Below are 13,531 nucleotides of genomic sequence, written 5' to 3'. Positions count from 1 at the left end.
TCAAAAAATAAAAATAAAAACAAACAAAACAAAAAAATACTCCGAGACTAAAGAAGTTAAATGATATCAATGAAACCCAGGACCTTAAGTGGAGAAGAGGAGAGAATAGGGAACACAAAACTTTCTAAAAATTTTACTTACCTTGAAAAATAAAAAGTAAGTAAAATATCTTATTGGGGAAAATGTAGCTATTTAATTTTTATGTATTATTAGAGAACTAAAACTTTAAGGTGGTTAGAAACTCAAAAGCAGGTATTCTAGAATTTGACCAAGAAAAAAAAAGGAAAGAATGAGATAAAAAGAAAAGAACCATGTTGCACAAAATAAAGCATAAATGTAAAACATGATGAAAGGAAGAAAAGTATTTCAGTTACTACAACAAATATGAATGGGTTTATGCACCTATTCAAGAGATTGTCAGTTGCATTGAAAAATAATCTAGCTATATGTGGTTAATGTAAGATGTACCAAAAACAAAGTGAAAAAGGAAAGTTGAAAATAAAGGAATAGGCAAAGAGATACCAAGCAAAAGCAGCCTACAAAAAAAAATCAGAATCACAACATTAGTATCAATGTGACAAGATAAAATGCATGAAAAGGCCATGCATGGTGGCTCAGGTCTGTAATCCTAGCATATTTCAAGGTCAAAGCAGAAGGATTGCTTGAGCCCAGGAGTTTGAGACCATCTGGGCAACATGGTGAAACCCATCTCTACCAAAAATACAAAAGGTAGCCAGGCATGGTGGAGCCTGTAGTCCTAGCTACTCAGGAAGCTGAAGCAGGAGAATCGCTTGAGCCCAGGAGGTGGAGGTTGCAGTGAGCTGTGATCGCGCCACTGCACTCCAGCCTAAGTGAAGAGTGAGACCCTGTCTCAAAAAAAAAGAAAAAAGAAAAAAAAAAGAAGAAGAAAAACAAAAGCATGAAACTGGACAAAGTATATTATGTAACTTAAAAACCTTTGGAAAAGCAGCCGTGGCTGAAGCCTGTAATCCCAGCACTTTGGGAGGCCGAGATGGGTGGATTGCTTGAGCTCAGGAGTTTGAGATCAGGCTGGCAACATAGCAAAACTGTGTCTCTACAAAAAATACAAAAATTAGCTGGGAGTGGCAGCATGCATCTATAGTCCAGGAGGTGGAAGTTGCAGTGAGCCAAGATGGCACCACTGCACTCCAGCCTGGGTTACAGAGCCAGGCCCTGTCTAGAAAAAAAGAAAAAGAAAAAAAAAAGAAAGAAAGAAAAAAAGAAAAGAAAAAAGAAAAGAAAAACCTTAGGAAAAGCTAGAAATCTTTATGTACCAAATAACGTAGCAGCCAAATATATAAGGTAAACATTCCTAGAAATGCAGACAAAATTAATAAAGCAATATAGTTGGACATTTTAATATATATGTTCAAAACTTGATATATCAAGTAAGCAAACAATAATCATGTATAGAGAATTGAGCAATAAAATCAATAAACTCAGTTTAATAGGTACATTTAGAATTTTTGGCCGGGTGCAGTGGCTCACACCCGTAATCCCAGCACTTTGGGAGGCCAAGGTGAGCGGATGGCTCGAGGTCAGGAGTTTGAGAGGTCAGGAGTTCAAGATCAGCCTGGACAACATGGTGAAACCCCGTCTCTACTAAAAAAATACAAAAATTAGCCAGGCATGAGGGTGCATGCCTGTAGCCCACGCTATTCAAGAGGCTGAGGCAGGAGAATCACTTGAACCTGGGAGGTGGAGGTTGCAGCGAGCTGAGAACGCACCACCACACTCCAGCCTCAGCAACAGAGCGAGATTCCATCTCATTAAAATAATAATAATAATAATAATTTTTAACACCACGAATACAAAATATATATCCTTTTCATATGCCCATGGAAAGTTTACCAAAAGTAGTCATGTACTTGTGGAAATTTTAATAAATTCTGAAAAGTAGAGACTTCAAATGAAGGATATGCTGATCAAAGCCATTAAAACTAGAAAAAAGTAAGGCCAGGCATGGTGGCGTCACCTATAATCCCAGCACTTTAGGGGGCTGAGGTGGGAGGATCACTTGAGCCCATAAGTTCGAGACCAGCCTGGGCAACATACTGAGACCTCATCTCTTCGAAACATTTTTTAAAATGACCGGGCGCGGTGGCTCACGCCTGTAATCCTAGCACTTTGGGAGGCCGAGACGAGTGGATCACGAGGTCAGGAGATCAAGACCATTCTGGCTAACACGGTGAAACCTCGTCTCTACTAAAAATACAAAAAAAAAAAAAATAGCCGGGCGTGGTGGCGGGTGCCTGTAGTCCCAGCTACTAGGGAGGCTGAGGCAGGAGAATGGCATGAACCCGGGAGGCGGAGCTTGAAGTGAGCTAAGATCGCGCCACTGCACTCCACCCTGGGGGACAGAGCGACACTCCGTCTCAAAAAAAAACAAAAAAAAAAAAAAAAAGAAAAAGAAAAAAAAATTAGCTGGGTGCAGTGGCAGATGCCTGTAGTCTCAGGTACTCAGGTGGCTGAGGCAGAAGAATTGCTTGAGCCTAGGAGTTCAAGGCCGCAGTGAGCTATAATCGCGTCACTGCATTCCAGCCTGGGTGACAGAGGGAGACTCTGTTTAAAAAAAAAAAAAAAATTTTAACTATTAAAGAAAAATTAAATAATCATGTTATTATGTTAAGACATATAGATATAAATTCCAGAAAAAATGACTAAAAGAATTGAAATCAATTGCCTCTGGGGACAGGAATCAAGATTAGGGAAGTATTAGAGGAGAAAACTTTCTATTGCTATTAGTCTTATGGTATTATTTGACTTCTTAAACTATATAAATATATCAATTTGATAAAGATTAAATTAAGCAAAATTAAAGAGTGAAGTGAAAGCAGCTGTGGAACTTTTTACTTTTTTTTTTTTTTTTTTGAGACAGTTTCGCTCCTGTTGCCCACGCTGGAGTGCAGTGGCGCCATCTCGGCTTACCGCAACCTCTGCCTCCCAGGTTCAAGCAATTCTCCTGCCTCAGCCTCCCAAGTAGCTGGGATTACAAGCACCTGCTACCACGCCCAGCTAATTTTGTATTTTTAGGAGAGAGGGGGTTTCACCATGTTGGTCAGGCTGGTCTCAAACTCTTGACCTCAAGTGATCCACCTGTCTCAGCCTCCCAAAGTGCTGGGATTACAGACATGAGCCACTGCACCCAGCCTTTTCTTTCTTTTTTTTTTTTTTGAAGACAGGGTTTTGCTCTGCCACCCAGGGTGGAGTATAGTGGCACCATCTCGGCTCACTGCACCCTCCACCTCCCAGGTTCAAGGGATTCTCCTGCCTCAGCCTCTTGTGTAGCTGGGACTACAGGTGCACACCACCATGTCTGTCTAATATTTGTATTTTTAGCACAGACAGGGTTTCACCAGGTTGGCCAGGCTTGTCTTGAACTCCTGACCTCAAGTGATCCAGGCACCTCGGCCTCCCAAAGTGCTAGGATTACAGGCGTGAGCCACCGCACCCAGCCAGCTCTGGAACTTTGATCCATCCTGATATAGTAGAAAGAATATGGATAGTCAGTTAAAGCCAAGTTTGAATTTTCCCTCTCTTACTTATTAGTAATAGGATCTTGGACAATTCATTTAGCCTTTTGTCTGGGTTTCTTCCTTTGTAAAATGGGACACTGACCTGTACAGCCCCTATAGGAGAGACAATACTGGGCTCCAGCCCCTTGAGATAAACCCTGTATCCACTGCCTACCCCTACCCCAGCACAGGCAGGACCCCCAGCCACAGACACTTGTGGGTTAACTCAGCCCATCTGCCCCTGCTTTCACCTCCTGGTTAAAATTGTTTTTTTGGTTTTGGTTTTCCATACATCATAAGCATTGGGGGGTATTTTCCACAGTGTCAAGGTCCGTGGGTAAGGATTAGCCACAGCTTGGAAATTTCAAGTAGAAAATAGAACAAAATGGCTTTGAGAGTATTAAGTACAGGTGTTTTTATATCTACATCTGTATTTGAAAAGAAAATGTATCTCTTTATGCTTTAAACACTGTAAACAGATCACTGCAAAAACAAAAACCTGGGGCAAAATTCAAAATTGCTAAGAATAATAAAACTCACTTCTTGTGTTCTTATAAAGATTTGTTCCATTCCCGTGTTTGCACACACATGCATCAGGGAGCCCAATCCTTTCTCTCAGTGGAGGGAGGGCAGTTGGTGGTGACGGTAGGGAGGCAGGTGTTTGAAGAAGCAGTCACAATGCAGCGTACTAAGTGTGGCTGTGGGGAGGAGCAGTCGATGGCTCTGTGCTGTTCAGGCTTGGCAGCAATGTTAGAGACCTGCCTGATTATCGAGTTGCCCAGCTAAAAGGACGTGGAAGAGGGTCTCAGAGAGAGAGCACAGTGATGCCTAAACATGGCTGCAAACTGGAACAACCTGGGGAGCTTTAAAAAGTACTGATGCATAGCCGGGCATGGTGGCTCGTGCCTATAATCCCAGCACTTTGGGAGACCAAGGCTGGCGGATCACCTAAGGTCAGGAGTTTGAGACTAGACTGACCAACATGGAGAAACCCCATCTCTACTAAAAATACAAAATTAGCCGGGGTGGTGGTGTGCACCTGGAATCCCAGCTACTCGGGAGGCTGAGGCAGGAGAATCGCTTGAACCCAGGAGGCAGAGGTTGCAGTGAGCCGAGATCACACCATTGCACTCCAGCCTGGGCAACAAGAGCAAAACTCTGACTCAAAAAAAAAAAAAGTACCGATACCTGGTTCCCACCCCCAGACATCCTGACTTAATTGGTCTGATGTGTGGCGTGGGCAGCTGGAGTTTTGGAAGTTCTAGGAAATTCCAATGTGCAGCAAAGTTCAGGAGCCGCTGGCCTGCATGAGGGCCTGAGGCAGGAGACTGGGGCTTTCTGTAAATTGAATGGAAAGTTGGAGGAGAAGGACAAACTGTGGGCCTGGAGAGATGGGGATGCGACAAGATTTAGGATATAGAATGGATGGGAGTAGGTGGTAGAGTGGAGAGAGGGAAGGAGGAAGAAGCTGATGGTGATGCCCAGGTTTCAGGCTTGGGTAACTGGATGGAGGTGGTACATTTTCTGCAATTCAGAACACAGCAGAACATGGTATGCACAGAAGACCTGCTGGTTAGAGATGATATATCATCTTGCCTCAATACATAGTAGCCTCAACCGCCACCGCCGCCACCACCACCATCACCACCATCATTATCATCATCATCATCATCATCAATCTGGTGGAGGCTTCTTAAAAGCCTTTGTGGTCTCTAGGATTAAAGCAGTGAGGCTGCCCTCTAGTGTCGTTTGTTTTTCTTTCTTTTTTTTTTTTTTGAGACGGAGTCTCACCCCGTGGCCCAGGCTGGAGTGTAGTGGCATGATCTCGGCTCACTGCAAGCTCTGCCTCCCAGGTTCACGCCATTCTCCTGTCTCAGCCTCCCAGGTAGCTGGGACTACAGGCGCCCGCCACCACGCCCGGCTAATTTTTTGTATTTTTAGTAGAGACAGGGTTTCACCGTGTTAGCCAGGATGGTCTCGATCTCCTGACCTCGTGATCCACCCATCTCAGCCTCCCAAAGTGCTGGGATTACAGGCCTGAGCCACCGCGCCCGGCCTCTAGTGTCATAATCTGTGTATTACAGGCACTCCTGCACTTAGGCTACAGTCTGCATATCTCTGCAGGGGATGAGGCTGGGCCCACGTAGGAGCCAGAGTGGGAGTGGAGGGTCAGGGATGAGTAAGGCATGGTCTCCCCTGTAATGCTCAGGCCAGGATCTCCCAGGCAAGCCCCATTCTTGGCCCTACTGTGAGTAAGGGTCTCCTTTGGATGAGTCGCTGTCTCTGCAAAATGCTCACACGGAGGAAGCCCGGAGCAGGGAATGGGTGCTGGGCAGTCAGCCTGGAGGCCTGAGATCCAGTTGTGGCTCCCCTAGTACTTGGCTGTCTGACCTGGAGGGAGTGCCTTTCCTGGACTTCAGTGTCCTCATCAGGACTGGGCATCTCTGGAGGATGACGTTGTGTCTTTGCAGCTGACCACAATAGCGGGCAGGACCTACATTTCCCAGCCCTCCAGAAGAGACAAGAGGAAGCTTCTCATGTTCTCCAGAAGGGCCTTCCCAGAGCCAGCAAGGGGCAGAGAGCAAGTGCCCTGGAAGGCTTCCAGGAGGAGGTGGATTAATGAATTAGTAAATAGTGTCTGTGGCAAGACATCCCACCTTTGAGACACCGAGGAGAAACTTGCAAACACAGCAAGGCCTGGCAGCAAGAGAAGAAAGGCTGTGGGCTCTAGAGTCAGAGAAACCAGGCTTTCACTGTTGGTTCCCCCGACTGTGTGACCTTGGACGTGTTATTTATTCCATCTGTGAAATGAGGATATAAACAATTCACAACAGCAAATGCTTATTTAGCCCTTTGTGTCAGGTACTGTTGTAAGCACTTTGTCTGTATTAACTAATTTAATCTCATAACAATCCCATGAGGTAGTACAAATTTTACAGGTGAGGAAAAGGAAGCACAAAGAGGTTATGCAACTTGTTCAGTCACCAGGCACGTGGCTGGTGCTCAGTAAATAGTAGCGACGCTGTAACCACAGAGATAACAATCACTGATTGCACTGAAACAGGTGAGCTTATGGGCAGAGTCAAGGGAAAGGCTGGGTGGGCCAGTGTCAAGGGAGAGAATTTCAAGAGACAGAATGTGATATCCTCCAGCAAGCATCAAGCACAAGGCATGGCTTTTTATTTGTGACCACATCGTGATACCCCATTGTCCCTAGGGCTTCCCACATGGGACCACCTGGGCAAGGAGGGGCAAGGGCTGTTAGAACTGGTTTATTCCCACTGGGTCCTGAAGAAGGAAGAAGTTCCCTTTCTCAGCTTCCCATGTGGCCTGGGGTGGTCATGTGACCTAGTTCTGGCCAATTAGATGTGAGGGGCATCTGCTGGGGGGAATCCTGGGGAAGGCTTTCCTCCCTGACCAAAAGAGAGAAGCCTAGAAGGAGACTTATTTTCCTTCCTGCTCCTTTCCTGGGACGAGAGTGCAGTTAGATAAAGACAAGATTGTTGGAGCTGTTGCAGCCCTCTTGCAGCTATGAGGGGAAGGCCAAGAAAAATCAAAGTTCCCAAAGAGCTTTTGACATCACTGAGCTGTTTCTCACGGAATCACCTATTTCCAGATGCCTGGTTATGTGAGAAAGATATTTGTTTAAGTTACTGTTACTTACAGCAAAAAGTATGCATGGTATCATATCCAAGTTGTTCCAGTGTGTTCATTCATCGGCGCACCATTCATTTATTTAATTAGAAGTTATCATTGAGCCAATCACAGTGGAGGACAGGGAGGATATGGCTGTCATCAAGGGAGACATCATTCCTGGCTTTGTGGATTTCCTAGTATGGTAGGGAAAACACCCTTTGAATACATGTGATGGATCAGGATGTTAACAAGAAAAAAAGCACAGGAATGCTATTAGAATGTAGAACAAAAATAGTTAACCTGTGGAAGCATCAAAGAAGTTCTTGAAGGCTAGTGTTTATTTAGAGTTACATGCCATCATAAAGGGTCCCCAAGATGTAAAATGCAGTGCCTCAAACAAGAGAGAAGTTTTTTGTTTTGTTTCCTTTATTATTTTTTTTTTCTAGACGGAGTTTCGAAAAACAGGCAAGACAGGGTCTCCCTGTGTTGCCCAGGGTGGAGTGCAATCTCAGCTCACTGCAACCACCACCTCCCGGGTTCAAGCGATTCTCCTGCCTGAGTCTCCCAAGTAGCTGGGATTACAGGTGCCCACCACCACGCCTGGCTAATTTTTTGTATTGTTATTAGAGATGGGATTTCTCCATGTTGGTCAGGCTGGTCTTGAACTCCCGACCTCAGGTGATCCACCTGCCTCGGCCTCCCAAAATTCTGGGATTACAGGTATGAGCCACCATGCCCAACCTGTTTCCTTTTTCTTTTTCACATAAGAGCCCTGAGACCTCCCCAGGCTCTGCCATCCTCGATATAGCTTCCCTCTGTGGATTCAAGATGGAAGCCCCTGTTGTTGCCACTGCCCGCCAGTAGGAAGTGGGGAGTCAGCAGCTCCCTCTTTAAAGATGAGACTGTGAAGTTGTGTGTGTGTGTGTGTGTGTGTGTGTGTGTGTGTGTGTGTGTGTGTGTGACTTCTGCCCACATCTCATTGGCCAGATCTTAATCATGTGACCACATGTAGCTTGGAAGGGAGTCTTGGAAATGCAGACTTTAGCTGGTCAGCCAGGTGACAGCTAACAGGCAGGGAGGTTCTGTTTCTAAAGGAAAGAAGGGGAAGTGGTTCCTGAGGGAGCATGAGCCGTCCCAGCTGGTGAAGGAGCGGGGCTATTTCCTCTTAACCATGAGAACAATGAGTCTTTGAAGAGCTCAAAGCAGGAAGTACCTGGTCAGGTTGTGTTTTTGGAGAGATCACTGTGAGCATACGTGGAGAATGGAGTAGAGGAGAGCAAGTGAATGCAAAAGGTAGTGAGGAGGCTATTGCAGCAAATCTGGTTATAATGGTGACCTGGACCAGTGGGGATAGAAGGAAAAGCCTATATGGGTCCAGACACATTTTTGGCTGAGTGAAAAAATTTTATACAAACTATGGCAAAGACTAGGTGGTATTCCAACATGAATTGAAGGCATGTAACACCTTACTTTATTGCTGTATTCCATTGGTCAGGGAGTCTTCCAAATCCCCCAGCTTTATGATGTCATTTTACTGGAATTGAACTGGAGCAACCTAAATTGATATCATGAGAACTAGTCAACTGTAATTTCAAACACAGCCAAGCCTGGGATGGGCTCATGTCAGCTCCCCTACTATGATATGGGCAGGGAAAAAATGTTTTGCAAATTACCCCAAGTGTACCACCCCAGGGGCAACATCAGTGGTCAAGAAGGCCATCTGGGGACTGGCGCAGTGGGTCACACTTGTAATCCTAGCACTTTGGGAGGCCGAGGCAGGAGGACCTTGAGCCCAGGAGTACAAGATCAGCCTGGGCAACACAGGGAGACCCTGTATCTAATTTTATAATAATAATAATAATTTAAAAAAGAAAGTCGTTTGACCCAAAGGTCACATGCATCCTCGAGCAGGTAGCATCTGAGGGGTCCTTGAAGGACTGGTAAGATGGCCTCAGACAAGGGGCCCCAGAAAGGGCATTCAAGGTTCTCTCCATCAGACTTCACTCTCCCTCTCCAGGCTCATCTCTGGGCAGGAAATGGATATTCCAAAGCTTTAATATGGAAACCTAGCTTTAGTTTTTCCTGCCTTTCTTTGCCATGCTCCAGGGATGGAAGGCAAATATTTTTCTCCCTTCTTAGTAAGGTCTGAAGATGAAAGGTCTGCATGTCCTGGAGGAAAGCAGAATGGTTTTTTTGGTTGCCAGTATTCTGGGTCTTATCAAAGACATCATGAAAGAGCATGAAGGATGGTGGGATTTGGGGGAAGAAGCTGAATTTTTAACGAAGCAGGACTTCCAGAGAGGGCTGGGAGAAGAGAGGACCGTGGGGCCAGGAGAAGTGGGTGTTCAGTTCCTCCCCCTAGCAATGCCCTGAGAGGAATGGCCAAGATGGGAGAAGGAGAGGAGCTCTGGGAAGTTGGGCCTCCAGGACCCAATGCCCAGCTAAGCGCCAAACTCCCAGGGCCCAGGATTGTCTCAGAAACAACAGCCCCCACCCCCTTCCTCAAGAACCCTGCAGAAATGGACAGCAGGCATCTCCAAAGTGACCTGTGTAGATTAATGACCAGTAAAGGCACACCCCAGATGCCCTGGCACTATGGACGGCACCAGGAGGGGGATAGTGGGAGCCCAGGAGTAATAAGTTGGATTTCCCTGCCAGTGGACGAGATGAGGACTCAGAGTCAAGATCAAGTTGCTTTTCAGGGTATAAAGAAAGAGGACGTTTCTTGCACTCCTGGGGTTGTGACAAGATTTATACTTGCTGCATCTCTCATTACCCTCCTGAAGGAACCCTTGGCTCCCCCAGGCTACTCTGACCTTTCTCTCAGGATTGGGGCTCATTCCCATGTCCCCTCCCTCATGACCTCCCAGAGCCACTCAAGCTCACTCTCCGCCACCCCTAAAGACCTCTTCCTCCCTCCTCTGAAGCTTGAAGCTCACGCATCACCCATTTGACAGAAGGGTATGGTGAGTTCTCTCTGCAAGGCTGGGTCTTGGCTACCCAGCTTGTCCAGGAGCCTCCTGACGGAGGAGATGTGACCCTTTCTTCTAATTCTGGGCTGAGCCTCGGAGCAGCTGCTCAGTGACAGACCCAACCACAACACACAGGACTGGAGCCTTTCAGCAGGCAGGCCCTTTGCCAACTCCTGTCCTCACCTCAGCCATGCCACAGCACGTGTTGCCACATCCGCCAGCACCCAGAGCAGACACCAAGTTCCTTCTGTCTGCAATATCCAGGCTGGCTCTGGGATGACTCCCCCGTGACCCAACCAGCCAGTGGGTGTCAGGGAGTCCTCTCCTAAGACAAGCCTCACCCACTTCCTCCTCCACCTGCCATAGATGGACAGATTCTGCTGGAGCCCGATGTTGAGAAATGAGCACGTTTTGTGTTAAGAGCTCTGTGTACACCAGGACCACAGCAGATGTAAACACTCCAGCCTCTCTTCTCCAGCTAGATAAACTTCAGGCTTTCAGGGCAAGGCGCTGCCCCCAGCACACTCTCGGTGTTTAAAGAAGATGTCAGCTGCAGCCCGTGTTTTGGCAGAGGCCGACTCTCCCTCTCCCAGCTGAAGTCCCAAATTCTGGGCCACTGATGCCCAGGCCAAGGGGCAGGGGGCACAGAGCGCACCTTCTAAAGGGGCCGGCCTGGGGCCCTCTGGTTTATAGACTAAGAGGGGACTATCTATGAGAAATAAATCCAGGAGTGCTATAGACTCTGATGTCCTGCTACAAAATCCCTGCAGGACGTATGGAGAAATATTCTCTTACTTTAAGCTTTAGGGCCTGTAAAAATAAAAATGCTACCCATTCACCCCTAACAAGGTGATAATTTAGACTTTACTCATCATTTGTTATTCATTTATTCATTTGATGTTTATTGAGCATCTACCATGTACCAGTGTGCCAGGCATTATACGGCCCTGCCCACTTGAAATCCCACCATTAACTTAGAACTTTCATATCTGTATCACAAAGACATAGATATAAATGAATAAATAATGTATACATAAGATTCCCCATCCCTCACTGGAGTATTATTTTACATTTTATTCATCATTTTTATTCAACCAACCTTTATAGGACACTGACAGTGTTCTGGCCACTGGACACAAACAAGACACTGGACACAAACAAGACGCGATCCAAGACCTGAGAAGCCTTGCCCGCCATCAGTGTGACAAGGAGGTGATCAAGGAAGTGGTTTCGATGGGCCTCCGGGATGTGGAGGCCGACAGAACAGTAAAGACAAGACAAGGGGACGTGAGCCCCACCTCACTGGTGATGAAACCAGGCCTCGCCCTGCCCCTCTTGGGAGCTCCCGCACCTCTTTTTTTTTTTTTGAGATGGAATCTCAATCTGTCACCCAGGCTGGAGTGCAGTGGCTGCATCTCGGCTCCCTGCAACCTCCGCCTCCGGCATTCAAGTGATTCTCCTGCCTCAGCCTCCCGAGTAGCTGGGATTACAGGCACCTGCCACTGTACCTGGCTAATTTTTGTATTTTTAGTAGAGACAGGGTTTCACCATGTTGGCCAGGCTGGTCTCGAACTCCTGACTTCAGGTGATCCACCCACCTCGGCCTCCCAAAGTGCTGGGATTACAGGTGTGAGCCACCATGCCCAGCCTCACTCCTCTTCTCTAAATGAGGAAATAGATAGGGGCTCCTGGGTCTTTGAATTTCATGGGCCAATATAATATTAAAAACCTATTGAGGGGGCCGGGCGTGGTGGCTTACGCCTGTAATCCCAGCACTCTGGGAGACTGAAGCAGGCAGATGACCTGAAGTCAGGAGTTCAAGACCAGCCTGGCCAACATGGTGAAACCTCGTCTCTACTGAAAATATAAAAATTAGCCGGGCATGGTAGCGGGCGCCTCTAATCCCAGCTACTCGGGAGGCTGAGGCAGGAGAATCGCTTGAACCTGGGAGGTGGAGGGTACAGTGAGCCAAGATTGTGCCACTGCACTCCAGCCTGGGCAACACAGTGAGACTCTGTCTCAAAAACAAACAAACAAAACAAAAACAACAACAACAAAAACCCTATTGAGGGAACCATACCGGTCACTGACTTTTTATTCCACCAAGTAAGGAATTTTAAAGAAAAAGCAAAACCAGGTCAACAACTACCATCCGCCATCACCATTATTTCATGAAAGAACTCAAACAGCAGGAAGGGCATGGTCTCGGAATGAAGGACAGTCCATGGAACCAGATTCATCTAGCAGAATGAAAAGTGTTCTTCTTCTTGTCCTCATTTGGCCCCACCAGGAGCTCCTGCAAATACAGATGTGATCCTTCCTCCTGTCTCTGGGATGATCATTGGAGCAGCGGCTCAGGGTCAGACCCACCACCGGGCACAGGACTGGAGCCTTTCAGCAGAGGGGCTGACCCTTTGCCAACCCCACGTCCTCCTCTCACTTCGGCCACCTCCTGGCACCCCCAGCATTGCCCTGGTGACAGGGTGACCCTCAGCGCTAGTGTCCCGCGATGCTGTCTATGACCTCTGAAGCTAGGGCCCAGAGCAGCCTCCCGAACAGAGATAGGCCACTCTCAAGAGCATCCCCCAGGCGCTGATAGCAACGCCTCATCCACAGTGCTTCCTGGAGCCCCCTTTCCTCTCCCACCCACTTCTCTCACACACCACAGCTCTCCCACCTTTTCTTCCTCAAACTCCCTGGAAGATCATTCCTCTCCCAACTCTGGTCTTTAAGCCTCTAGCCCAGAGGTCACAATTACACCAACCAGCAAGGCACAGTTGCCAGCGCACGCCCGTCTGAAGGAGTGGCTGCTGTCTAGCTGTGTGGACGTTGCCCTGCGCTTCCCAGGCCCCCTTCAAGCTGCCGGGCAGGCATATAGTACCAGCACCATGTTTAGCATCCCTGACTGCAGGCCTCGCCTCAACTGCCTTGACAACAATCACATGCTTTCTTGGGGTGGCCCACGTCCAGTGACCAATGTGGAAATATAAAGGCCTGGTTAACTTTGCCCCACACGGGGCAACTCTGAAGCTATCCCAGTTCCAATTACCCATGGGGCTACCAAGGCTATTGTAGGCCTAGACCACAGCACGATGCCGTGCTTCAGCCACACTTGCTTCCTGCCTTGTCTGCTGCCCCGAGTGTTGACCCCAGTGGTAGCTCCCTGAGAAACAGCTGGTGTGTTTCTTACACAGCAGGGTCTGCTTCCTGGATGCACGCAACTGGCACCATCAGCTCAGGTGTGCGATTACAGGCGTGAGCCACCGTGCCCGGCATTTTTTTTTCTCCTTTAAAAGGACTGGCCTTCCAGGCGCAGTGGCTCACGCCTGTAATCCCAGCACTTTGGGAGGCTGAGGCAGGTGGATCACCTGAGGTCAGGAGTTCGAG

Source organism: Pan troglodytes, chromosome 8 (genome assembly GCF_028858775.2).
Source record: "Pan troglodytes isolate AG18354 chromosome 8, NHGRI_mPanTro3-v2.0_pri, whole genome shotgun sequence".
Taxonomy (NCBI): domain Eukaryota; kingdom Metazoa; phylum Chordata; class Mammalia; order Primates; family Hominidae; genus Pan; species Pan troglodytes.
Note: the sequence above shows the minus strand (reverse complement) of the source record.